We start from the raw sequence: 26,526 nt of genomic DNA on the forward strand, positions 1-26,526 counted from the left end.
TGCCCGCACCATACCCTTCAATCTCCGCCCCACGGCCAAGAGCCTCCCTGGCCCTTCCCGCCCGGCGGGGCAGGCTCCGGGCAGGCGGGCAGCCTCGCGGCGGTGGCATCCGTGCCCACCCTCATGCCGCCGCGGGCTGGAAAGCGCCTGGGCCTGTCTAGGCCGCTGGCGGAGCAGAGGCGGGGCGGGCCTGGGGCTGGCGGGGAGGCTACGTCTGCGCGGCCCAGAGGAGCCTCCGCAGAGGCTGGAGCGAGCCCAGGCAGGCTGGTGCGCTGGCGCTGGGCGAGCTGGCGGGGGCCGGAGAGCTGGCCCCACGCTGGGATTCCTGGGTTCCAGCACGCACGCGCGCCTTAGTGGGGCGCCGGCCCGCTTCCCAGGCAGAGCGCCCTTGGCCTCGCCTCTTGTCTCTTTTATTTGCACAATCACCCCGAGGTGGGTGTTGCTATTGTTCCCACTTTTCAGATTCGAAAGTGGAGACACACTGGAATTCGTATCCAGGTTGCAGACACCTCCCGTTCTCGGGCAGAGGTTTGCGCAGAAACAAGCGTCATTCCTGACCTTGGGGACCTCACCGAGCCTGTCTGCGGGCAGGGCAGGGAGGTGCTGAGAATTCGGGTGCACGTGTCGGCACTCGGGGCCCCAGAGCTCCCCTCCCCATGAAGCCCTCCCTCAGTCCCCTCACTGGAGAAATGGCGAGCCCTCTGGAAGGAGGTGGAGAGGGGACCCGCTCCCGCCAGGGCCTCTCTTCTGGGAGTGGAAGAGTGGGCGGAGGAGAGGGGTTCCTGGGTCCCCAACCCCATCTCAGACCCTGGGAGCCGCCCCCCACCCTGCCCCCTCGGGAATCTAGCTTTCTTCGCCAAACCGCCAGCCCGGGCGGGCGGAGGGCTGGGGGCGGGGGCGAAGCCGAGCGCGCTGACACACGCGCCTGGAATTCCCAGGAGAGCCGGCCACGGCCCGTGACCCCTTCCGCTCTTGGCCGGCCCCAACCAGGGGGGCCAAGGGGAGGACAGGCTCCCTCGACGGGGGTGCGGCGCACACCCACCTCGTTCCTCCTGTTGGAGCCCGCCCTGTCCCTGTCCCTCCCCCTCCCAGGCAGCTTGCATCGAGCACTCTCTGTGCTCGGGACCCAGGCAGATGTGAACTCCCCTCACCCCACAACCACCAGAGACAGCCCAGGGCAGACCCTGCCCAGCTCCTGCCCCAGGGCCTTAAGCACATTACCAAATGCTCTGTGCCTCAGTTTCCCCATCTCTGCAAACGGCGCTAACGGCCATCTCAGAATGGTTCGTTGAGATTCAAAGTGCCTTGTAAATGGTTGTTACAATTTCATGGAAGGTAAACTGAGGCCCAGAGGCTCCAACACCACAGAGGCACATCTACCCCCCAACCCCCACTCCCCTCACACCCCACCGCTCCTGGCAGTGTCCTCCATCATCATGCTCTGGCTTTTGGAGGTACAGAGGGCGCCCAGCTGGGAACTCAGGGAGGCTCACACGTACACACTGGTATGAATGGGCGTGCATGTCACGCATGACAGTGTGCTGTGTGCCCCTCCATGTGTGAAGGTGTGTCCCTGTGTGTGAGTGCTGGTGTGAACATGTACCCTGTGCTCATGCAAGTGTCATTGTGTGCGCGTGCATACTCTGGGCAATCCACTCCTCGGGTGTGGTGTGTAAACAGTGGAGGTCGCAGATGCCAGCCCCTGGGGACATTGGGACCCGCCCCCAGGTTTGGCTGGCCCAGCTTGTCCCCTCATCAGCCCTTGCCAAGGAGTGCTTTGCCATCTGGGGGCTAGAGGGAGTGTGGCGGGCTCAGCACCCTGCAAGGGCAGGCCTGTGCCCTGAGAGCAGATGGTCCCCGGCTCACCCTCCAGGCCAAGAAGTCCCCCAGCTCAGGTGACAGGAGAGCCCAGGAAGGGGGGCCAGCCACGTCAGCCAACCCCAGGGAACCCCCCACCCCTGACGGTGCCAGGCACTCAGGCTGGGGCACTCTGAAGAAGCCTTAAGGACTGACAGTCCAGGGAGCTGGGGTCCTGCTGTGCAGACACACTGGGGGGGCCAGGTCTGCAGGGACTACGCTGCAGAACCAGGAGTTCCAGGGCGCGAGCCTCCCTGCCCAGGTTGCTGGCAAGCTCCTGGGTGGGTGGGGGCCCAGCTGCCCCTCCCTGAGCAGGCTCAAGCCTGCTTCCCAGATCCCTCCTGAACCCACTGCCCTCACAGCAGGGTAGGAGATGGACCAGGGGACCACAAACTTATGAACTGAGACCTGTCCCTTCACCCTGTGCCCAGAGACCAGGCAGACCGCTTCCCACCCAGACTCATAGCCCAGAGGGGTCCCATGGGCTGGCCCACCCCACCACATCCCCATATGGCCTCCGCCCTGCATAGCTTCCGAAGGCTAGGGATGCTCCCTCCCCTGGTGTCAGGGGCTGGGATGGGTGAGCCAGGGCCCCCACCCACCCCTAGCCTTGTTGCTCCTCCCCCAGGTTCCTCAGTACCTGCCCATCACAGCCTGCTGACTGACAAGGACCCCATGTTGTGGGAGGCAAGCTGGGGGCCAGGATGGACAGTAGCCCCGAGAGGCTTCTCTTTTTTTTTTTTTTGAGACGGAGTCTCGCTCTGTTGCCCAGGCTGGAGTGCAGTGGCCAGATCTCAGCTGAGGCTTCTCTTTCATTCATTCATTCATTCATTCATTCACATCCCCAGCAAACAAGCCCCATGGCTGTCCAGTGCCAGACCTGGCCTGATGCCTGGATGGCTGCCACTGGGATGATCAGGGTCAAGTAGTGTGGGCCTTTGAGCATCATGGAAAGGCCTCTAGAGGCACCCAGGGTGTAGGTCTGAAGGGGGATGGGCTCGCTGGCCAGCACACAGACACCTTGGGACTGGCCTTCGCTCCCCCAAGCCTGGCTGCCCACACTCCTGACCCCAGCAGTGGGCAGTGTGTGGTGCACCAGTCCTGCTTCCCCTACTGCCATCCTCCAGGGGACGGTATCCTTGGGCCCTAATGGCCTTCAACTGCCCACGGGAACCCTTCCAAGGTCCTGACTTGCAGCCTCCTGGTGGGACCAATGTCCTCCCCAGGCCCTTCATGCATGGACCAGCCCCCAGGGGCATTGCTCCAAGCCAGCAGCCCCTCTGCCCTGGACTGCAGCCCTCCCAGCGCCTGTTTCAGGCTTGTCCTCTCCCTTACCTTCTCCTCCTTCAGGTCCTATCACCCAAGGGCACAGAAAGGCACTGTCGAACCACCAGGGGGCGCCCTGCCTCAGATGCAGGCTCAGGACACAGCAGTGCTGCTTATCTGGGAGCCCAGGGGCTGGGGACAGAAGAGGCTAACTGACCCCTGGCTGGTACCTTCTGGGCTTCAGGACAACTCGGCCAGGTGGTCACTGTGGGCCCACTCTCCAGGGGAGGAAACAGGCCAGAGAGGGGGATGCCACCGGCCCTGGCTCTTGGGAGCGGGAAGTCTGGGTCTCCAGGATTTCTCCAAGCCCACCAACCTGCTGGGTGGCTTTGGGAAAGTCCTCTGGCCTCTCTGGGCCTCCGTCTCACACCTGTACAGTGGGCGTGGGAAGCCATCACTGCTGGGGCTGAGAATGGGACTACAGGACAAAGCTTGGGGCCCGGTTCCAGCAGGCTGGTCTCCAGCCCCGGGAGCAGGGACCCACCCACCCAGCACAGGCGCCTAAAGGCTGCTGTCTCCGCCAGCAGGTGACCCTGTACCCATGGGTGGGGGGTCCACAGGGCCAACTCAGTCCTGCACCAGCCAGCTGGGGACAAACCCTCCTGGGGAGCTTGTGGGCTGTGGCCAGAAGAGGCGAGGCTGTTTTTCTGCTTTCTGCTGTGTGCGTGTGAGCACATCTGTGTGTGCCAGGGGCCTGGGCTCAGGGTGACCCCTCGTAGGGATGCCCCAGCTATCAACACCCTCTCCCTCCTGTGGCCCCCACTTGCCCCAGATGGAGGCTGAGTCCCCCAGCCCAGAGTGCCCTGGGGGTCGGGAGTGCCCACTGCTTTGAGCCACAGAGACCCAGGCCCCAACCTCCTCAGGACCCCCAGGCCTCCTGGGCCACCAGGATGAAACCCCCACCTCCCCGCAAGGTGGAAACCCATTTGGCAGCTGAGGTCCTGGTGCCTGAGGCCATCAGGGCAGGTCAGAAGGGGCAAAGGCCACAACTGGGCCGAGAGGAGGGTGCCGCCCACTCTGCTCAGGCAGTGGGCTGGGTGCCAGCAGCACCACGTTCCCACGCTCTATGGTGCCAATCTTGGCACCCCAGCCCTGCCCCACCCTTGCCTTGCGGGGACCAGGGCACTGGGAATGTGGCTGTGGATTCCGTCCCCTGGGGCCACGGATTCCTGTCTCAGTGGGCGAGGGTGGAGGACGGCTTTCAACCCTTTGATCCTTGCCAGCTCCAGGGAGCCAGGCCACACCCAGGCCCTGCCAGCCAGGCCACAGGGGAGGCCAGGAGGCAGGCCCAGGCGAGACAGAGCTGACTCCCTCAGCACAGGAACCCCAGCTCCCAGGGCCTGGGCCTGCTCCCCAGGTGCCCCAGAAGCTCCTGCCTAGCCTCTTGCCAGCTGGGCACAGGGCCTGGTGCCCAAACTAATCAGGCAGAGAAGACCATCACTGGGCAATGGCCCAGTCCTCACCTTCAACCTGTGATGGCCACAGCAGCCCCTTCCCTCACCTCCCCAATCTGCCCCAGGGCACAGAGTCCCAGCTCCTCTCTTCCAGCCTGGCCTCCCATGCTCACCCTCCTGCCCTAGCACCCCCCATTCGGCAGCCACAACTGCCCCACCCGGAGACTCCTGGGTGCCTGGTGCTGTTCAGGACACTGGCCTGCTCAGCATCAAGACAGACCCCAGAATGCCCTGGGCTTCTGACCACAAAGGAGCCAGCACAGGCTGCAGCCTGGCATGCAGCTCAGAACCCTCAACCCTATAAACGTGCTTGTTTCCTGCTCCCCCAGCCGCTGCAGCCGGCTGACAGCTACCCACTCAGTACACCTTCATGCGTCCCCGACCCCTATTCAAGCACCACTGAGCACCCCAACCAGTGGACAAGGGGTCCCACAGGAAACAGGGCCACCCTCTGAGCCTGGGGGAGGGGAGAGTAGCCTCAAAATCCCACGTGGGAGGGGCCCAGGGCCAGGTGTCCAGACAGAGGGGCCCACGTAAGGGTCTCGCCCGGGCACCTGAGAGGTAGGAGGGCAGTTCCACTCTGCCAGCTGTCCTGATCTGCTAAGTGGAAATTACAGTTATTAGCGCCCCCTCCCAGAGGCCCGTGGTGCCCGGTGGGCCTGGGACTGGCCCCACCCCCTCTGCCACATATGGGCTCAGGGAGAAGGCGCTAAAGGTGGGCGCCGGCTGCAGGGCGGCCCGGCCTCTGCCGGGCAGAGCCACGGAGCCACCGGGCTTGTGGGGATCCCTGGGACCCAGCCCTGTTCTACTGCCCACTTGACCTGGTGGGCACCCTCCTTCCTGGTGGGTCCTTACTCCCAACCCCAGCCTGGACATGGGATTGCCAGGGTCTGGCGGCGGGAGGGGGGTCCGTTTCCAATGGGGCGCCTTCCTATGCAGACATAGGAGAGGGGAGTGGCCAGGCTGGGTTCTCAAGGTGCCCAGAGAGGGGGATGAGGAGACACGTGCTCACCGGAGCAGCCAGGGACGCTTCCTGGAGGAGGGGGCCCGGAAGCTCCCTGGCTGCAAGAGTGGATTCCTGAGCAAAGCCTCCGCGGGTGGAGAAAGTGAGTATGACGGGGGCCACCGGGGTCGGAGGCCCAACACGCGGCTGCGCACCCGCTCCCCTGCACCGCGGGCGGGGCTGGGGCCGGAAACGCGCGCGGCGGCGGATTCCTGTGCGGTGGGACAAGCCCGCGCCTGCGCGCCGCCCGGACAGGGCACGTCGCCCGCGAGGGGGGTGGCGGGCCCTGGAGGCGGGGACCCTGACCCCCCCTCACAGCCTGCCGGGGCGGGAGGGGCGGGCCGCCAGGCTGGACGGGGGCAGTGCGGGGCGGGGTCGGGGGGCGGCAGAAGGCGCCTTTGTGCGCCGCGTCCCCGAGCGTGTCGCAGCGGGCCCGGCACCGGCCCGGCTCCAGCACCCGCCCCCGGCCCGCGCCCCGGGCCCCGCGCGCATACCTGGCGAGGCCGCGAGGGGGTTCTGAGAGCCGAGCCCCGCCTGGGCTGCGCCGCCGCAGGCGGGAGAGGCTGAGGACTCTTGGGAAGCCCCTCCGCCGGCTGTAACCCCAGGGCCGTGCCACCCTCCTGATCACCGCAAGCATGGACACCCCAGCAGGCTGCGGATGGGACAGGCAGGGCCCCTGTGGGGTGGCTTAGCTGGCCTGGGGTTGGGGACGAAGTCCCCGGGCTTGGTCCCCCGAGGGGTTGGTTGGGCGTCCCGGGGCAGGTGGCTGGCGCGGCGGTGGCCATAGCGAGTGACCGATCGGGGTCGCTGCTGAGCCCTGGAGAGCGGAGAGTCCAGGCTAGGCTAGGGGAGCGAGAGGAGAGCGCGGAGCCGCGGAGGTGTGGGCAGCTTGCGTGGTCCTTGAGGCCCCAGGTTCCCGGCAGGGCGGGGGAGGCTGGGGTGGGGCCAGAGCCGGAGCCGCGGAGCCGCGATGGAGAGGGCCTGGAGGGTGCGCCAGGAGCCAGCGTCACGGCCTGCCTCTATCTCCTCCAACCCTTCCTCCAACCCCCACCCCATTCATTCCTGTAACAAATCCCTACCGGGAGCTGGCGCAGCTGTGCGCTGGGGACACACGAGACGCTCACCCTCCCTGCCCTCCAGGAGCTTGGACTCAGCTGAGGTCTGCAGGGGCCAGCAGGAGCAGGGCCGAGGGCCCTGGTGGGAAGGTCGTGGCCCACTAGGGAAGCCTGGGCCCGGGGGTCAGGTGGAGGGCAGGCTGAGCTGCCAGCTGTTTCATCTCAGCCTGGAGGAAGGCCACCACTCCCAGCGCCTGGCCTCCTCATTTCCCAAAGCTCAGCTCAGCCTACATGTGCCGACCCCTCTGTGCCCCAGGCCCAGGTTGGGCACTGGTCAGGGCGGTGCTCCTCAGCATAGAAGATGAGGCTGGAGGGAGGGGCCTGGGCTGTAACATGGCCAGGATAGCAGTGGGGAGCCATTGGAGATGTTTGAACAGAGGAGTGACAGGGCCAGATTCGAGTTTTGGAAAGATAACATCTTTTTTTTTTTTTTTTTTGAGACGGAGTCTCGCTCTGTCGCCCAGGCTGGAGTGCAGTGGCGCGATCTCGGCTCACTGCAAGCTCCGCCTCCCGGGTTCACGCCATTCTCCTGCCTCAGCCTCCCGAGTAGCTGGGACTACAGGCGCCCACAACCGCGCCCGGCTAATTTTTTGTATTTTTAGTAGAGACGGGGTTTCACCGTGGTCTCGATCTCCTGACCTTGTGATCCGCCCGCCTCGGCCTCCCAAAGTGCTGGGATTACAGGCGTGAGCCACCGCGCCCGGCCAAGATAACATCTTGAGTCATTAAACAAATTTCTAGAATTTCAGGTTTATTTATTTATTTATTTATTTAGAGACTCACTTCACTGTCACCCCGGCTGTAGTGCAGTGGTGCAATCTCTGCTCACTGCAATCACTCAAGACCAAGTGATTCTCATGCCTCAGCCTCCTGAGTAGCTAGGACTACAGGTGTACACCACCACACCCGGCTAATTTTTGTATTTTTAGTAGAGGCAGGGTTTTGCCATGTTGGCCAGGCTGGTCTCGAACTCCTGGCCTCATGTGATCCACCCGCCTTGGCCTCCCAAAGTGCTGGGATTACAGGCGTGAGCCACCATGCCTTGTGGGATTTTGGATTCTTGATACGTAACATCAGCCACTCTCCAGAGTTTGGCCAGCTTCATGCTCTATCAGTGGTCTCACCATAGACCTAATCTTGATTGTGTTGATGGGTGTCTATTCTCTAATGGTGTTTGGTTTTGGAACCTGAATTTCTTTGAAAAAGAGCGAGTATGTGCATTTTCCCAGATGCCTAGTAGCCAACTGCACTTCTCCATGTGTGCATTGTCCCCTGGGCTGGCAAGAAGATCCTACTAGGTGGTCTGCATGCCATGCCATCTCGGCCTTGCACCCTGGGGGCCCGAGTAACTAGCTCTCACCAACAGAAAGAGGTGTGATGGACATCACCTGAGGCCAGACTCTAAGACCTCTGTGTGCCCCCTCCGTGTCTCCTGTCTGCAGCTGTTGTCCACACCAAGGGTGGCCTACAGAGCGAAGTGAGGACCTTGGGACTTCCTCCAGGACAGCCCTCGCTGTCCAAATCTCCACCTGCTGCAGAGCTGCTGCCAGTCAAGCCCTTGTTTCTGGCTTTCCGTGCCCTAAATAAACTTCCGCCAGGTTTGAGCCATCAGCATTCTGTGGTGGGTGTCGCTGCGAGTTTGCCCTCATGCACGCAAACTCCTCACAGGTAAAGGTGATCAGCCCGTGGACATACTTGTTACAGAAGTTTCCCACCTGCTGTGTGCATCTTGCCTGCATGCAGTCACCATTCTTTGTGCAGTTGGTGCCTCCATCTGCTCCTGAGTGGTTTCTTCTTTTGGTTCCTTTATTATCTCTTTTGGTGCTGTTTCCCAGGGACTTAACTGCCAGAAGTTTGGTAAATCTTCAGCTCTCCAGTTCACCCTTTTCTATAGATTTAAACAGACATTGAACACTTCACCTAGCACTGGGGTGGAAGAAGGTGCAGGCTCGGCCCCTGGCCCTGATCTGCAGTAACTTCGTGACTTTGGGCCAGGCCCTTCCAGATTTTACAGCCTCGGCTGCACAGAAAGGCACCTCCCGCATAGCAGGACCACGCCTAGTCCTTGAGGAATCAGGGGAAGGGTGTAATTTGTCTTCCTCCAGGACAGCCCACTCAGGCCGGGTGTTCCCTGCTGAATCTCCACATCTCACTGGGCCTGGCAGCGCTTCCTGACAAGCAGTCTCACATTCAGGGCGCCCTTCTCGGCCAAACTGATCTCACACCCTTGAGAAACTCCAGAATGAGTCTGAGAAGCCTCACCGGGGCTGATACATCCCTCCAAGGTGGGGGTCAGGAGACTCCCTGGCCAGGAGTGGCCTCCCCTGAGCCAGCTCCAGGCTTTGCCAGGCCCCCTCGGAGCCTGCACCAACCATGCCCACCAGGCATAGGCCTGCACCCATGGAGGCTGGCGGGTCTGTGAGCCCAGGATTAGGGGCCCACAGAGGCAGACCCAGGGGTCCCAGAAGTCACAGACAGGGCTGTCAGCTTCTCTCGGCCCATGCAACCTGGCCCTGGCCCACCAGGCCAACCCTGTGAGGGTGCGTACACCACCCCCATCCCCGGGGCCACACCCCACCTGGCTCCTGTCCCACAGGTGCCCCAGGGAGGTCTTTCTTTCTTCTCTGCCCACAATTCACCCTCTCCCTGAGCCCTCTTCCCTCACGTGGGATCTGATCTTTCCTCCTGGACACTCATCATGCCCACAGCTTGGTCACCTTCTCTGTGCTAGAGATCCTGCCAATCCCTAAGCCCCTTCCCCAGCCTCGGTCTCCCCATCCCGGGAGCAGGGCGGTGACGCCACCCTGTACATGCCTCTGTCTCCAGCCCTGGCTCTTCTCCAAAGTGTGATGCGGGTCTCCAGTGGCCTGAGACCTCCATCTCTCAGAGGCACCCCTCCCCTGGCAGTTCAGGCTTGGGAGCCACCTCTTTCCCTCCCTGACTGATCAGTTCAACCTCCTAAACCTCTGTCTACTCTGAGCACTGCCGGGCCCTACTCCAGTGCTGACCCCTCCTCACCTGTCCCATTCCCAGCTCCCCAACTCACCTCGTCTCCATCCTGGCTGCCAAGACAGCATCTTAAACACACATCTGACATGCCCCCTCCTGTGCTCTAAAGCACACCATAGCTCCCCAGTACCTGCAAGATCAAACCCAAGTTCTTGTTATGGCCACAACCTCAATAGAGCCCACACCCACCAGGCTATGTCTGGCTATTTACAGGGCCCCCTACCCAGGTTCTGTCCCCCATGCTGAAACTCAGGTGTTACTGCTTCTACAAACCTTGTCCTGCCACTGCCCTCCTTCTGAGTCCCACCCAGCTCTACACGCTCCTTTGTGCCCCTGACCTGGCCTGTGTCTGCATCAGCTGAGAAGCCCTTGCCTCTCTGGCCTTCCCTGGCTAGGTTTCAGGGCCCTGCCATTCCAGCCCCAAGCCGGAGTCGAATACTGTTTCCCCAAACCACAACAAGGAGAGCCCTCACCAAGAGCCTGCAGAATGAGATGCTCAGCCCCTGTCTGGGATGCAGCCTCCCAGAGAGGTGAAGTGACTGACTTGGTGTCACACAGCACATCCAAAGCTCAAGTGACTAAACAGAAGGGAGGAGCCCTGGGCCCGTCCCCTCCAAGTCCTCCCAGAAGCTCAAGCTGCTCTCCAGGCTCAGGGAGCCGACTCCATTCCCTGCAGGTCCAACCCCTGTCCCCCTGCCTCTACAACACACACCACACACACACATACACACACACACATACACACACACACACACATACACACACACACACACACACACACACACACCCCTACCTGAAGCAGCTTGGCTGAGCCAGGCATTGGGCGGGCAGGCTCCAGCACGCCCTGGCATCCCAGCCTGGTGGCTGGGAAGATCCCAGACAGGCCTGGTCAGCACCCGGCATCTCAGGAGCTCAGGCCCTGGAGGTCTGAACAGAGAGCACCAGCACGGCCCACTGACCTGTGACTGAGCTGTAGGGCCGAGGGGCCAGGGCGTCCTGTCCCTGAGCCACGTAGCCCAGCAGGGGAGGGGCCGCCATGGGAAAGCTAGGTCCCAGCATTGCTTATGGGGAGGGCAGAGGGGGCCGGGGCAGCTCAAAGCACTGGGCCAGCTGAGGTGCAAGGCAGGCACAGAGGGGCCATGACACCTGCCACAGCCCAGAGTCGCCCCCAGGCCTCCAAAGCTGCAGGAATGTGGGCACTGGAACCTGGCAAGCACAGCCACAGCAACAGTGGGCACCTCCTGCCAGGCCTCTCCACACGGGGCTGAATGGCACCCTCTCGCCCAGTCTTCTGACATGGCCTGGAAAGAGATTTCAGGTTGCTTGGTTTTATTTTTTGTTTTTTGTTTGTTTGTTTGTTTGTTTGTTTGGTCCCCATAAAAGATAGGTGGATTTCAAGGTTAATTCTTGAATATTTTATAATTTTATTCTTTCGGAAAATAAGCTCTTCCCTGTTATTTATTTATTTATTTATTTTTACTGGCTTTAAAGAACGCTATTGACTTCTTTATATTGGGCCCCCTTGTTGACCTCTGATTAGTGCTAACAGTTAACTGTTGGTTATTTGGGAAATTCAACATTAAACAACCATGTTATCATGAAAGACATAGTAATATGACTATGCCTCCCTTGGTATTGCTCCTCGAAGCCCGATTTCTTTTTCCTGTCTTGTTGCATTGGCCAGGACTTCCAGGATGATATGGAAGAGTAACTGACAGCAGCCACCCAGTGCCTCCTAACCTTAGAGGGAGGTCGCGGGCAGTCTCCCTGTGATGCTGGCCACGGGTGTGAGAAAGACAGTCATAGGAAAATGCCCTCTCGTTCTTATTCTCTGCTTTTAAAAATCTTTAAATCATGGGTATAGTAAATGTTATCAAATGCCATATTCTACATCTATATAATGATTACAATTTTTTTTTTTTTTTTTGAGACAAGGTCTCACTGTGTTGCCCAGGCTTAAGGGCAGTGGTGTGATCTCGGCTTACTGCAGCCTCGACCTGTTGGGCTCAAGTGATCCTCCCACATCAGCCTCCAAGTAGCCAAGACCACAGGCAGGCACCACCACGCCCAGCCCCCATGATGACTTTACTTTTCTTCTTGAACCTGGTAAATTTCTGTATTAACATTTCTGATTTGAACCCGTCTGATATTCCTGAGATAAACTTTATGTGACCTTGGTATTCTGTTGGATTTTGGTGAGCTGATACTTCAAGATTTTTATAAAACTGGGTTGCAATTTACTTGTGTTCCCATTTTTAGCTGTCTCAGAGCTTCATCAAATGGGTGGGACCACTTTCCCTTAAATTCTCCTTTTCTGGAACAACAGACATATCCTGTCCTGTGGATTATCTGTTCCCCACAGGTCTGGGATATGGGTGCTGTGAATACTGCTGTGCTGGGGCTTTGGGAAGTGTGTTTGCGTGTGTGTGCGATGGGATACAGGTGTGATTACTACTTTAATTTCTTTTCTTTTTTTTTTTTGAGACGAAGTCTCACTCTGTTGACCAGGCTGGAGTGCAATGGCACGATCTCAACTCACTGCAATCTCCACCTCCTGGGTTCAAGCAACTCTCCTGCCTCAGCCTCCAGAGTTGCTGGGATTACAGGCACCCACAACCATACCCCAAATTTTGTATTTTTAGTAAAGATGGAGTTTAACCATTTGGCCAGGCTTGTCTTGAACTCCCAGTTACCAATTTCATATGTGTCCTTTTGAAGACTTTCTAAGTATGACCAATGTAGTAAAGTGAGTCACCTACTACTCTTTTTTTTTTTTTCAGGATGGGGTTTCACCTTGTTGCCCAGGCTAGTCTTGAACTCTTGGGCTCCAGCAATCTACCCCCTCAGCTTCCCAAAGTGCTGGGATTATAGGCATGAGCCACCATACCCAGCCCCACCACTCATTCTTGACCTATTCTCCTTTGCCTTTCTCTATTGCAGAGTCCTGGAAGTTAAATGCTCTATTTCCCAGCCTCCCTTGCAGCTAGGAACAGTCATGTGACTCCATTCTGGCCAATGAGATACAAGAAACACTTGCTGAGCGGTACAATCAGAAAGCATTTGCTTTTCCAGTAACATGTAGGACCAATCACCTTTTTGCACTTCCCCTTTCTTCTTAATTTGAACATTGCATTGCCATCATGTTTGGAGATGAGTCAGCCATCTTGCAAATAGGAGGCAGCAAGACTGAGGGAAATGCCATCCTGCTTCAGAGAGCAGAATGGAAAGAGAAGCCTAAGATGGCAATGGCACAGTTGGGCAGCTGAGTCAGGACTGGGGCCACTGCCTCTGGGTCTCAAGGGAGAAAAATAAACCCCTGTTTGTTGGCCTCATGTTAGGTTGGATTTTCTTTTACTTAAAGATAAAACATTTCTAACATACAAAACCAGACACACAAGTGCATGCCACACATACATCACAAGTGATCACATACTGTCCCATTAGCACCTTGATTTTTCCACTGAACCATCAATCTTGCAGATCATCCTTTATCAGTGCCTGGCAAGTTGTCTTGTTCTTGTTTTCTTGGGTTTTGTTTTTGTTTTGTTTTGTTTTGTTTTAAAGACAAAGTCTCACTCTGTTGCCCAAGCTGGAGTGCATTGGCATAATCATAGCTCACTACAGCCTGGATCTTCTGGGCTCAGCAATCCTCCAGCCTCAGCCCCCCAAGTAGCTGGTACTAAAGGCATGTGCCACCATGCCTGGCTAATTTTCACATGTTCTTTTAGAGACTGGGTCTTGCTTTCTTGCCCAGGCTGGTCTTGAACTCCTGAACTCGAGAGGTCCCCCTGCCTAGGCCTCCCAAACTGCTGACACTACAGGCATGAGCCACTCCACCCAGCCTCGTTTTTGTTAATGGCAGTATACCACCACTCTGGATGTGTAATATGATTTATTTAACCAGCCTCATCGACCTTTTGAGTTGTTTCCAAACTTTTGCTATTGAGGTAGAAAACGGAACTGAACTCTGGAGGTAGGGCTCAGACACTGGACCAAATTGAGGACTAGCTAAAACAGGTCCAGGGCAGAGGCACCTCCCCATAAGACACACCCACCAGTGTGCCATGTCTGTTTACCATTACCATGGCAACACCTAGAAGTTACGGCATCTTTCCATGGCAATGACCTGGCAATCCAGAAGTTACCACCCTCATCCTAGAAATGTCTGCATAAACTACCCCTGAATTTGCATGTAATTAAAAGTGGGTGTAGATCTGAGTGCAGAGCTGCCTCTGAGCACTGCTCTGGGCGTACTACTTATGGGCAGCCCTGCTCCACAAGGGACAGTTCCTCTGCTGCTGCCATGCACGGCTGCTCCGCTGTGCACAGCAGCTTGCCTCTGAATTCTTCCCTAGGTGAAGCTAGGAACCCTCCTGGGCTAAGCCCCAGTTTGGGGGCTTGCCTGCCCTGCATCGTTACCGACAATGCTACAGTGAATAACATTGCACGTACCTCATTTCATACGCATGAGAACATATCCATAGGATGAATTCCTAGCAGTGAAGATTGTTGTCTTATGATGTTCAGCCACTGGGTCTGAGAACAGGATATGCCTTTCATTCACTCAAGTCTCCTTTCATGTCCCTCAGTGGATTTAAAGTGTTATTCCTTTTGATTGTACATGTTTCTTTTTAAGTTTATTCCTAGGTTTTAATTTTTTTTTGGTGCTATGGTAAATGGGATATTTCTTCACATCAATATTCCTGCTAGCAAGTCATTTTTTATATAGATGAAGGCTAATTATCATGTTACTTTTGTCCCAGTCACAAAACTTTTTTTTTTTTTTTTTTTTTTTTCAGATGGAGTCTTGCTCTATCACCCAGGCTGGAGTGCAGTGGCCCAATCTCGGCTCACTGCAAGCTCTGTCTCCTGAGTTCACGCCATTCTCCTGCCTCAGCCTCCCCAGTAGCTGGGACTACAGGTGCCCGCCACCACGCCTGGCTAATTTTTTTGTATTTTTATTAGAGACGGGGTTTCACTGTGTTAGCCAGGATGGTCTCAATCTCCTGACCTCATGATCCGCCCGCCTCGGCCTCCCAAAGTGCTGGGATTACAGGCACGAGCCACCGCCTCTGGCCTCTAGCCACAAAACTTAAATATTGTTTGTAATAGAAATTAAATTGATTATTTTGGGTTTTCCAGGGACTTAATCATGTCATCTGCAAAAAGTGATATTCTATTTCCTCCTTTGCATTTTTTAAACTTAATTTCTTTCTCTCTTCCAATTGTAAAAAAATTAAATAACAGTGATGATAGATGACACCTTCCTGAGTTTTCACCTTGACAGAGACGCTTCTAGTATCTTCCCCATTTGACAAAGGGGTAGCTTTGAGGCTGACATAAATGTATGGCAGCACACTGAAGTGTTATTGAGAATGCAAGTTGATTCTGGCCACGACAAGTAATGAGATTTATACTTAGCCTCCTGCCATAAACAATGATAAAGTTGGGCCAAATGTATAAGGCAATTATGTACAGGAATTGGACAACTGGCAGGACTGTGATAACCTGAGAGAAGGGAAATACCTGAAGTGAGTCCAAGTTTGCCCTGTCTTTTTACCTTGGGTTTTCCTACCAAGATATGAGAGGTAAAGCCGCAGCAGAGATCACCAGCCAGAGATCACTGGCTGGGAAAGCAGAGATCAGCGTTTGGGCGCTGAGGTGGCTACAATTGGTAGAGCAGGGCACTGAAGGGGAGCGTGCTACGTAGAATGAGGGTACAGAGGCTGCATGTGGGTCCCTCGGATCCCTGGGTGAGTCCAGGGTGTACATGTGCAGGGTGATCCTTCACAAGGCCTAGCGGGAAGCTGCTGCTGTGGGGCTGAGAGCTGACAGACAAGCCCAGCAGTGTGCAGTGCGAGGTGACATTGCAGTTCTTGCCCAGCTAGGGTGGAGAAACCTCACTGAGCCCCTCAGGCAATCAGTTGAGAAATCAGAAAGGCCATGGCTTAAGAATAAGAATCACACTCCAGAACAAGGGCCAAAGCATAGCACTAAGAACAAAACCCAAACAGATTCACCCTTACAAAGCATAAAACCAAGCCTGGAGTGACATCAGCGAAATGATGGAATTGGAGGCTGTGGACTCTCCTTTTCAAAACCATGAAGACATCAACTCAACAACAATTCATGAAAATTCCCTTTGCAAGAAATCCAGAAACTAGTTTAGAGTCTCCTGCATTCCAGGTGAGATGAATCTACTCACATTGAAATTGGTAGGGGAATTCAAGACACCCTCTTGGCATGATCCCTACGCCCAGCACAGTGCCGTATGACCGCGAGGAAATCCCCTAGCTCCCAACTTACCATGGAGTGAGAGAGAAACGAGCTGTGTATTCAATACCTCAACTTTTCTGAGGGCTACCCAGGGGGCTGACTTCTGTCTAGGCTGTCTCAGAGCATGTAAGGGACCTGAAATAACCCCGCTGCCTCAGGGCCATGAGAAGAGACATGGTGGGATGATCTAGAGTGCAACTAGTCACCACAGCCCAATTCAGCACAGAGTGAATAGGAAAAAAAAACATAACACACCTTAGATTCAAGCTTCTCCCTAGGGAAGAAAACAGTTGAACAGAACACCCAACAATCCAATTTTCTGGAGGCTACCTGAAGCACTTCTTTCAGTCACTTGTTAAAGTGCTGACAGGACTTGGCATACTCTAGACACCTGGGGGCTGAAGAAAACAAAGAAGGTGGGTTGGGTCAGCAGGAAGTTTAGAGAGGCTTCCAGAATCTTTGGCTTGGCTGATTGGTGAGGGTCTTCTCCTGTACCTGGCCAGTTCATGACAACTTGACAGAGGCCTGCTTTGTTTAATGTTCAGACACCAACACAGAAAGGCAAGGAAAATGAAGAAACAGGGAACAATGTTTCAAATAAAGGAATAAGATAAATCTCTAGAAACTGACCCTAGTGATAGGGAGTTATATGATTTATTGGACAGAGAATTTTAAATAACTGTCATAAAATTGCTCACTGAAGACAGGAAAACAATGTATAAACAATGGGAGAATTTCAACAGAGAGACAGAAAATACTAAAAAGTGCCAAACAGAAATCATGGAGCTGAAGAATATGATAACCGTACTGAAAAATTCACCAGAGGAGCTGAACAGCAGACTGGATCCATCTGAAAAAAGGATCAGTGAACTCAAAGAAAGGTCACTGGAAATTAATCATAGGAGCAAACAGCAAAAAGAAAAAAAAGAGTAAAGAAAGTAGAAGGACTTATGGGACACCATCAAGCAGACCAATAGATGCATTAAGGGAGTCCCAGGCCGGGCGCGGTGGCTCACGCCTGTAATCCCAGCACTTTGGGAGGCCGAGGCGGGCAGATCACAAGGTCAGGAGATCGAGACCACGGTGAAACCCCGTCTCTACTAAAAATACAAAAAAAAATTAGCCGGGCGCGGTTGTGGGCGCCTGTAGTCCCAGCTACTCGGGAGGCTGAGGCAGGAGAATGGCGTGAACCCGGGAGGCGGAGCTTGTAGTGAGCCGAGATCGCGCCACTGCACTCCAGCCTGGGCGACAGAGCGAGACTCCGTCTCAAAAAAAAAAAAAAAAAAAAAGGGAGTCCCAGAAAGATAAGGGAAAGAACCATTATATTCAAAGAAATAATGGTTGAAAACTCTTCAGATCTGGGGAAGAAAATGGACATCTAGATTCAAGAAGCCCAAAAGGTCACAAATAAGATGAACTCAAAGAAATTTACAGCAAGGCTACATTAAAATCAAGTTGCCAGAGACAAACAGAGAATTAGAAAGCAGCAGGGAAAAGTGACATCACATTTAAGAGAATCTCCATAAGAAATAGACTAATTTTTCAGAAATCTTACAAACCAGAGGGAATGGGATGACATACACAAAGTGCTGACATTTTAAAAACTACCAAGCAAGAATATTGTACCTGGGAAAAAACTGTCTTTCAAAAATGAAGCTGAGAGACATACTTTCCAGACAAAAGCTGATACTGTTCTCCACTATTAACTTGCCTTATAAGAAATAATGAAGGGAGTTATTTCACTGGAAATGAAAGGACAATAAACAGCAACATGATAGCATAAGAAAACATAAAACTTTATTTATTTATTTATTTTTTGAGATGGAGTTTCGCTCTTGTTGCCCAGGCTAGAGTACAATGACGCCATCTCAGCTCACTACAACCTCCGCCTCCCAGGTTCAAGCAATTCTCCTGCCTCAGCTTCCCAAGTAGCTGGGATTACAGGCGCGCACCACCACACCCAGCTAATTTTTGTATTTTTAGTAGAGATGGAGTTTCACCACATTGGCCAGGCTGGTCTCGAACTTCTGACCTCAGGTGATCCGCCCTTCTCGGGCTTCCAAAGTGCTGGGATTACAGACGTGAGCCACCGTGCCCAGCCACATAAAACTCTTTGACAAGGGTAAATATATAGACAAATACAGAATACTGTATTACTGTCATGGCGGTAGGTAAATCACTTTAGTTCTAACATAAAAGTTAAATACAGAATTATTGAAGATAACTACAACTAAAAATATTTTAATGGGTGCACAATATAAGTGGATGTTAATTGTGACATCAGTAACATAAAGGAGGAGGAATGGTAAAAGTGTAGGATTTGCTTATGTGATTGAAGTTATCAGCTTAAAATACACTATTTTAATTATAAGGTATTTTATATAAGCCCTGTGGTAAACACAAAGAAAATACCTATAGAAGTTACACAGAAGAAAAGGAGAAAGGAATCAAAGCATAGCAACACAAAAATATGAATGAAACCCAAAAAAGAAAACACGAGAAGAGGGATGAAGACAGGAAAACAGGAAAGGAAGACAGAAACAAAAACAGGAAGACAAATCTACCTGATTCCGCTTATATGAGGTATCTGGAATAGTCAAACTCATAAAGTCAGGGAATAGAATGTTGTTTGCCTGCCAGGAGCTGGGAGGAGGGGGAAATGGGGAGTTTCTAGTCAATGGGCATAACGTCTCAATTATGCAAGATGAATAAGTTCTAGAGATCTCCTGTACAACATCGCCCCATAGTTAACAATACTGTAGTGTACTACACTTAAGAATTTGTACAGAGGGTAGATCCCATGTTAAGTGTTCTTATCACATAAAAATAAAAACTTTAGCTAAGGAAAACTGAGGACATCTACAAGCATATTCATTGCAGAAAACTCAAGGCTCGGAGAAGGCTAAAATCATTATCTCAACAAACCAGGGATAACTTTACTATGATCGTAAAATATTTCCTTCTAGTCCTTTCTATGCTTATATAGCCATTGTCAAATTTTTACAAATAAGGGATGGTATCAGATGTATTATTTTATAATGTATACTTTTGCTCAATTTACAATTAAGAATAAACATTTTTCTTTTTGAGACAGGGTCTCACTCTGTTGCCCAGGCTGAAGTACAGTGGTACAATCATGGTTCACTTGAACCTCCTAAGTTCAAGCAATCCTCCCACCTCAGCCTCTCAAGTAGCTGGAATTACAGACACGTGACACCATGCCCAGCTAATTTATTTTAATTTTTTACTTTTTTTTTTTTTTTTTTAAAGACAGGGTCTCACTATGTTGCAGAAACTGGTCTTCAATTTCTGGACTTAAGCAATCCTCTCGCCTTGGCCTCCCAAAGTGTTGGGATTATAGGCAGGAGCCATATGAATATTTTGATAACATTATTTTATATTATCAAAACACAAGCAGCCAGGTGCAGTGGTGGATACTTATAGTTCCAGCTCTCCAGGAGGCTGAGGTGGGAGGATCACTTGAGCCCAGGAGTTTGAGGCTGCAGTGAGCCATGATCACGTCACTGCACTCAAGCCTGGGCAACAGAGTGAGACCCTGTTTCAAAACAAAATAAAAATAAATTTAAAAACAAGCAGAAGTCAAGCCTGATATGTTCAAGATGATCTGCCAGTAGAATAGAAGTAAATAGAAGCAGATTTCCAGGTGAACAGATGTTGGAATTAGCAGACCTTAACTTCAAAAGACCTATTGTAAATAGGTCCTAAGATTAAAGGAGCAAATGAGCGACATAAATGGACAAACATGAAATCTCCATAGTGAAATGGAAACTAGAAGGCCAGGCGTGCTGGCTCACACTGTAATCCCCCTGCTTTGGGAAGCTGAGGTGGGAAGATTGCCTTAGGCCAAGAGTTCAAGACCAGCCTGGGCAATAGAGCAAGACCCCATCTGCGCGCACACACACACACACACACACGCACACACACAGAGTTAGGCCTGGTCCACACTCCTGTAGTCTTAGCTACTTGGGAGACTGAAGCGGGACTATGACTTGAACCCAGGAGTTCGAGGCTGCAGTGCGCTATGATCAGCACTGCACTCCAGCCTGGGTGACAGAGCAAGACCCTGTCTCTAGAAAAGAGAGAAAGAGAGAAGGGTCAGGCATGGTGGCTAATGCCTATAATGCTACAGCATTATCAAGGTGATAAAGAAATCGTGGTAGAGCCCTACCATGAAATACTACGCGGCAAAAACAAAAATGAATGATTGATGTATGCCACAACATGAATGAACCTCAAAAACTTTAGATGGAATAAAAAACGCCAAACACAAAAACATGGGTACTTAATATTTCTATTCAAATGAAGAATAAATGAATTCTTCATTTGAATATAATCATGAATTCACAGGCAAAATGAATCTATGTTGAGAGAAATCAGAAGAGTGATTACTTACGGGGTTAGGAATAATCTTCAAGAGGCAAAGTAACTTTTTGGGGTGATGGAAATGGCTTATACTTTGAGGCTATTGTCTGCAATGGCGCATACATTTCTCAAATCTCATTGAATTGTACACTTAAGATCTGTATATTGGAATACCTCCTCCACTAAAAGGAATTAGGGATCCTTGAAGGAATGGCTAGTAACTAGGTTGGTTCAGGGAACATATAAGGGGAGCCCTGGAACACCATGTTTATCAGAGAGTAAGTTGTGCTTCAAGAATGAAGGGGCCTGTGTGGTGGTGCACACCTGTAGTCCCAGATGCTTGGGAGGCTGAGGTGGGAGGATCCCTTAAGCCCAGGACTTCGTGACCAGCCTGGGCAACATAGCAAGACCCTGGTTCTACAAACAGCTTCGTAAAAATTAGCTGGGACTCGCTGGGTGCAGTGGCTCACGCCTGTAATTCCAGCACTTTGGGAGGCCAAGGCGGGTGGATTGCCTGAGCTCAGGAGTTCGAGACCAGCTTCGGCAACATGGTGAAACCTGTCTCTACTAAAATATAAAAAATTAGCCAGACATGGTGGTGCACACCTGTAGTCCTAGCTACTCAAGAGGCTGAGACAGGAGAATTACTTGAACCCAGGAGGCGGAGGTTACAGTGAGCCGAGATCACGCCACTGCACACCAGCCTGGGTGACAGAGCCAGACTCTGTCTGAAAACAACAACAACAACAACAACAACAAAACAGAGAAAAATTAGCCGGGACTGATAGCGAGCACCTATAGTCCCAGTTGCCTGGGAGGCTGAGGTGGGAGGATCCCTTGAACCCAGGAGGTGGAGCTGCAGTGAGCTGTGATCATGCCACTGTATACCAGCCTGGGTGACTGAGCAAGACTCTGTCTCAAACAAACAAACAAACAAACAGACAAAAAAACAAATGAAGGGGGTATGTCAAAAAAACATAGGAGCTAGCTTAAGTGGTCAAATCTGGGATGATTTGAGCTATAAAATAAATACTGAAAGTTACAATTAGAATGCATTGAATAAATAAGAATTCATGAATCCACACTGATATGTATTAATTACATGACTTATGAGGACTAGGATATTTGTATAGTCTCCATATACCTTCTCACAAAATGTTCAGTAATTACAGAGGGAGAGAGAGCAGCTTCACATTCTGAGAACTGATCAAGGTGCAGATCGTCTGTAACAGGGCAAAGTGAAATGTGTTCACCTGATGGGGTGCCCTGGGAACACAGCCTGTCTTCTGAGATGTTCGTAACAACAATGTACATCCTGAGTCTAACAACGAGGAAACCTCAGGCAGATCCAGTCTGAGGAACATCCTACAAAATAACCAGCATGTGATTTTTCCAATGTGTCCAGGACATAAAAGTCAAGGAAATACTGAAGAATGAATCCAAACGGAAGGAGACTGGAGAGATGGGGCAACCGAATGCAGTGTGAAGTTCCAGATGGGATCATGTGAGGAAAGTGATGAAATCTGCAGGGAGTTTGACAACTAGAAGGCACTGCTTCATCAGTGTCAGTTTCCTGACTTTGTTTGGTGGTTTTTTGTTTGTTTGTTTGTTTGCTTGTTTGTTTTTGACATAGAGTCTCGCTCTGTTGCCCAGGCTGGTGTGCAGTGGCGCGATCTTGGCTCACTGCAATCCCCACCTCCCGGGTTCAAGCGATTCTTCTGCCTCAGCCTCCCGAGTAGCTGGAACTACAGGTGCCTGCCACCGCACCCGGCTAATTTTTGTATTTTTTGTAGAGACGAGGTTTCACCGTGTTCGCGAGGATGGTCTCGATCTCCTGACCTCGTGATCCACCCCCCCCTCAGCCTCCCAAAGTGCTGGGATTACAGGTGTGAGCCACCATGCCCGGCCAGTTTCCTGACTTTGAGAGTTGGATTTTGATTATTTGGGAGAATATTCTTGCTATGGGAACCACACACTAAAGCACTTGAGGGTGATGGGGCATCGGGTCAGCAACTTACTCTCAAATGGTTCCAGAAAATAAGTTGAAACTTTTCCATAGGTTTAAGATTGTTTTAAAAATCTGTCCATTTGACTGTATGTAAATTTCCTCAACAAGATAAGATATGTTAAATTTTATAAAATGCCTCTTCAAGTATCTAAGGAGAGGCTAATAACTTGTGCCTTCTGATTTGTTAATATGGTGAATTGTATTAAAATATTCTCCATTAATGAGCCATCCTGGGTGGGCGCAGTGGTTCATGCCTGTAATCCTGGCACTTTGGGAGGCTGAAGCAGGCGGATCACTTGAGGTCAGGAGTTGGAGACCAACCTGGCCAACATGGTGAAACCTCGTCTCTACTAAAAATACAAAAAAGGCCGGGTGCGGTGGCTCACACCTGTAATCCCAGCACTTTGGGAGGCTGAGGTGGGCAGATCACCTGAGGTCAGGAGTTCGAGACCAGCCTGGCCAGCATGGTGAAACCCTGTCTCTACTAAAAATACAAAAATTAGCCGGGCATGATGGCATGCACCTGTAATCCCAGCTACGCGGGAGTTGTGACAGGAGAATCGCTTGAACCCGGGAGGCAGAGGTTGCAGTGAGCCGAGATCTCACCATTGCACTCCAGCCTGGGGTGACAGAGCGAGACTCTGCCTCAAAAAAAAAGAAAAAATAAAAAAAGAGCCACCCTTACATTCCATGATTCCATGGTAGACGTCACACAGTTTCAGAGTATGGTTGTGTGGGTTTTTTTTTTTAAGTGGATGTTGTTTTTTTCTGTCACCCCGACTGGAGTGCAGTGGTGTGATCATAGCTCACTGTAAAGTCAAATTCCTAGGCTCCAGCGATCCTTCTGGCTCAGCCTCCCGAGTAGCTAGGACTACAGGTGTGCACTACCACGCCCAGGCAATTTTTTTTTTTTTTTTTTTTTTTTTTGAGACGGAGTCTCGCTGTGTCACCCAGGCTGGAGTGCAGTGGCGCGATCTCGGCTCACTGCAAGCTCCGCCTCCCGGGTTCCCGCCATTCTCCTGCCTCAGCCTCCGAGTAGCTGGGACTACAGGCGCCCGCCACCACGCCCGGCTAGTTTTTTGTATTTTTTTTAGTAGAGACGGGGTTTCACCGTGTTAGCCAGGATGGTCTCTATCTCCTGACTTCGTGATCCACCCGCCTCGGCCTCCCAAAGTACTGGGATTACAGGCTTGAGCCACCGCGCCCGGCCCAGGCAATTTTTCAAACATTGTAGAGCCAGGATCTTGTTACGTTTCCCAGGCTGGTCTCAAAGTCCTGGCCTCAAGCAATCTTCCCGCCTTGACCTCCCAACACACGGGGATAACAGGCCCAAGCCATTGTGCCTGGCCGCAGAGTGTGATTTTTTTTTTTTTTTGAGACGGAGTCTCGCTCTGTCGCCCAGGCTGGAGTGAAGTGGCTCGATCTCCGCTCACTGCAAGCTCCGCCTCCCGGGTTCACGCCATTCTCCTGCCTCAGCCTCCCGAGTAGCTGGGACTACAGGCACGCATGCCGCCACACCCAGCTAATTTTTTGTATTTTTAGTAGAGACAGGATTTCACCATGTTAGCCAGGATGGTCTTGACCTCCTGACTTCGTGATCCACCCGCCTCGGCCTCCCAAAGTGCTGGGATTACAGGCGTGAGCCACCGCACCCCGCCCAGAGTGTGATTTTTAAAAATGTGCTGCTTGATCCTATTTACCAATATCTTATTTAATATTTTTGCATTCAAACGACAATAACGTTGCAATGATTGTCATTATAGCCTGTAATTTTATGTTATTATGCTACATTTTGGAGTTTTGTTATCAATATTATTTTTAAAATATGTTATTTTTATTGACAGATTTTTTTATTTTTTTAAGACAGGATCTAGGCCGGGTGTGGTGGCTCACGCCTGTAATCCTAGCACTTTGGGAGGCCAAGGCAGGTGGATTGCCTGAGGTCAGGAGTTCGAGAGCAGCCTGGGCAACACAGTGAAACCCTGTCTCTACTAAAATACAAAAGAAATTAGCCGGGCACAGCAGTGTGCACCTGTAGTCCCAGCTACTTGGGAAAGTGAGGCAGGAGGATTACTTGGACCCAGGAGGCAGAGGTTGCAGTGAGCCGAGATTGTGCCACTACACTCCAGCCTGGGCAACAGAGTGAGCTGTTTCAAAAACAATTTTTTTTAACATTTTAAAAAATTAAAAATGGGGTTGAGCCCGGTGGCTCATGCCTGTAATCCCAGCACTTTGGGAGGCCAAAGCAGGCAGATCACTTGAGGTCAGGAAGTCAAGACCATCCTGGCTAACATGGTGAAACCCCATCTCTACCAAAAGTACAAAAACTAGGCCAGGTGCAATGGCTCACGCCTGTAATCCCAGCACTTTGGGAGGCCAAGGAGGGTGGATCACCTCAGGTCAGGAGTTTGAGACCAGCCTGGCCAACATGGTGAAACCCTGTCTCTACTAAAAATACAAAAAAGTAGCCAGGCATGGTGGTGGATGCCTGTAATCCCAGCTACTTGGGAGGCTGAGGCAGAAGAATTGCCTGAAACCAGGAGACAGAGGTTGCAGTGAGCTAAGATCATGCCATTACACTCTAGCCTGACCAACAAGAGTGAAACTCCATCTCAAAAAATAAATAAATACAAATAAAAATACAAAAACTAGCCTGTAATCTCAGTTACTTGGAAGGCTAAAGCACGAGAATTGTTTGAACCTGGGAGGCGGAGGTTGCTGTGAGCCAAGGTCATGCCACTGCACTCCAGCCTGGACTATAGAGCAAGACTCTGTCTCAAAAAATAATAATAATAATAAAAAGGTTCACATTTAAAAAATGGTCTGCATCACTTGGTGTGCTTAGATTTTTAAATCTCTTCAGGGATCTGTTATTATTATAATCACTCATTATAATATTTTCTGTAAGAATAATGTCATAACCAGGTCCGATTTATTTGCTTGGTGTTCATCAAAGTGTGCTCTTATAATTCAAACAATCTTTTTGATATCTGGGATTATTTTCTTCTTTTGTGTATTTCAACTTTCTCTTTTCTTTTTTTAAAAGTAAGTATGAATCTCACGGGATATCTGCACGGGAGCCCATGTCTTTGCTGCCGCACAAACACAGCAAGAGCCACAAGCACGCAAATGCATAGCCAAGTTGGGAGGTCAGAAGGAGGGATGAGACCAAAGGAGGGAGTGTGTTTAAGAAGTCATGTGGGGCCGGGCGCGGTGGCTCACGCCTGTAATCCCAGCACTTTGGGAGGCCGAGGCGGGCGGATCACAAGGTCAGGAGATCAAGACCACGGTGAAACCCCGTCTCTACTAAAAATACAAAAAATTAGCCGGGCGCGGTGGCGGGCGCCTGTAGTCCCAGCTACTCAGGAGGCTGAGGCAGGAGAATGGCGTAAACCCAGGAGGCGGAGCTTGCAGTGAGCCGAGATCGCGCCACTGCACTCCAGCCTGGGCGACAGAGCGAGACTCCGTCTCAAAAAACAAACAAAAAAAAAACAAAAAAAAAAGAAGTCATGTGGGCCGGGCGCGGTGGCTCACGCCTATAATCCCAGCACTTTGGGAGGCCGAGGCCGGTGGATCACGAGGTCAGGAGATCGAGACCATCCTGGCAAATACGGTGAAACCCATCTCTATTAAAAATACAAAAAATTGGCCAGGCGCGGTTGCTCAAGCCTGTAATCCCAGCACTTTGGGAGGCCGAGACGGGCGGATCACGAGGTCAGGAGATCGAGACCATCCTGGCGAACACGGTGAAACCCTGTCTCTACTAAAAATACAAAAATTAGCCGGGCGTGGTGGCGGGCGCCTATAGTCCCAGCTACACGGGAGGCTGAGGCAGGAGAATGGCGTGAACCCGGCAGGCAGAGCTTGCAGTGAGTGGAGATCGGGCCACTGCACTCCAGCCTGGGCGACAGCGTGAAACTCCATCTCAAAAAAAAAAAAAAGTTTTAGAGCAGGAATGAAAGGAAAGAAAGTGCGCTTGGAAGAGGGCCAGGCAGGCAACGTGGAGGGCGAGTGCCTCTTTTCTCTCCTTGATTGGGTTTTCTCATTGTTTTTCTATTTTATTTTGATTTCATCCCCAAATAGTTAGCTCCTAGA

The 26,526-nt window shown here is 52.2% G+C and overlaps 1 long non-coding RNA gene across 3 annotated transcripts; it reads left to right on the forward strand.

Annotated features, from left to right (window-relative positions):
• The first annotated feature begins 5,686 nt into the window (after positions 1 to 5,686).
• On the forward strand, positions 5,687 to 25,250 carry LOC135964465 (uncharacterized). Of its 3 annotated transcripts, none has more exons than XR_010576975.1 (4): positions 5,687 to 5,743; positions 8,198 to 8,423; positions 11,700 to 11,870; positions 21,829 to 25,250. It is a non-coding gene; the product is annotated as an uncharacterized lncRNA (long non-coding RNA). The 3 variants fall into 3 exon arrangements; XR_012416342.1 differs by lacking the exon at positions 21,829 to 25,250 and adding an exon at positions 14,564 to 15,164 and having other exon boundaries at positions 8,198 to 8,376; XR_010576974.1 differs by lacking the exon at positions 21,829 to 25,250 and adding an exon at positions 14,564 to 15,042.
• Positions 25,251 to 26,526: the final 1,276 nt, after the last annotated feature.

The sequence above is a fragment of the Macaca fascicularis genome, chromosome 7, assembly GCF_037993035.2.
Source record: "Macaca fascicularis isolate 582-1 chromosome 7, T2T-MFA8v1.1".
NCBI classification, from domain to species: Eukaryota; Metazoa; Chordata; class Mammalia; order Primates; family Cercopithecidae; genus Macaca; species Macaca fascicularis.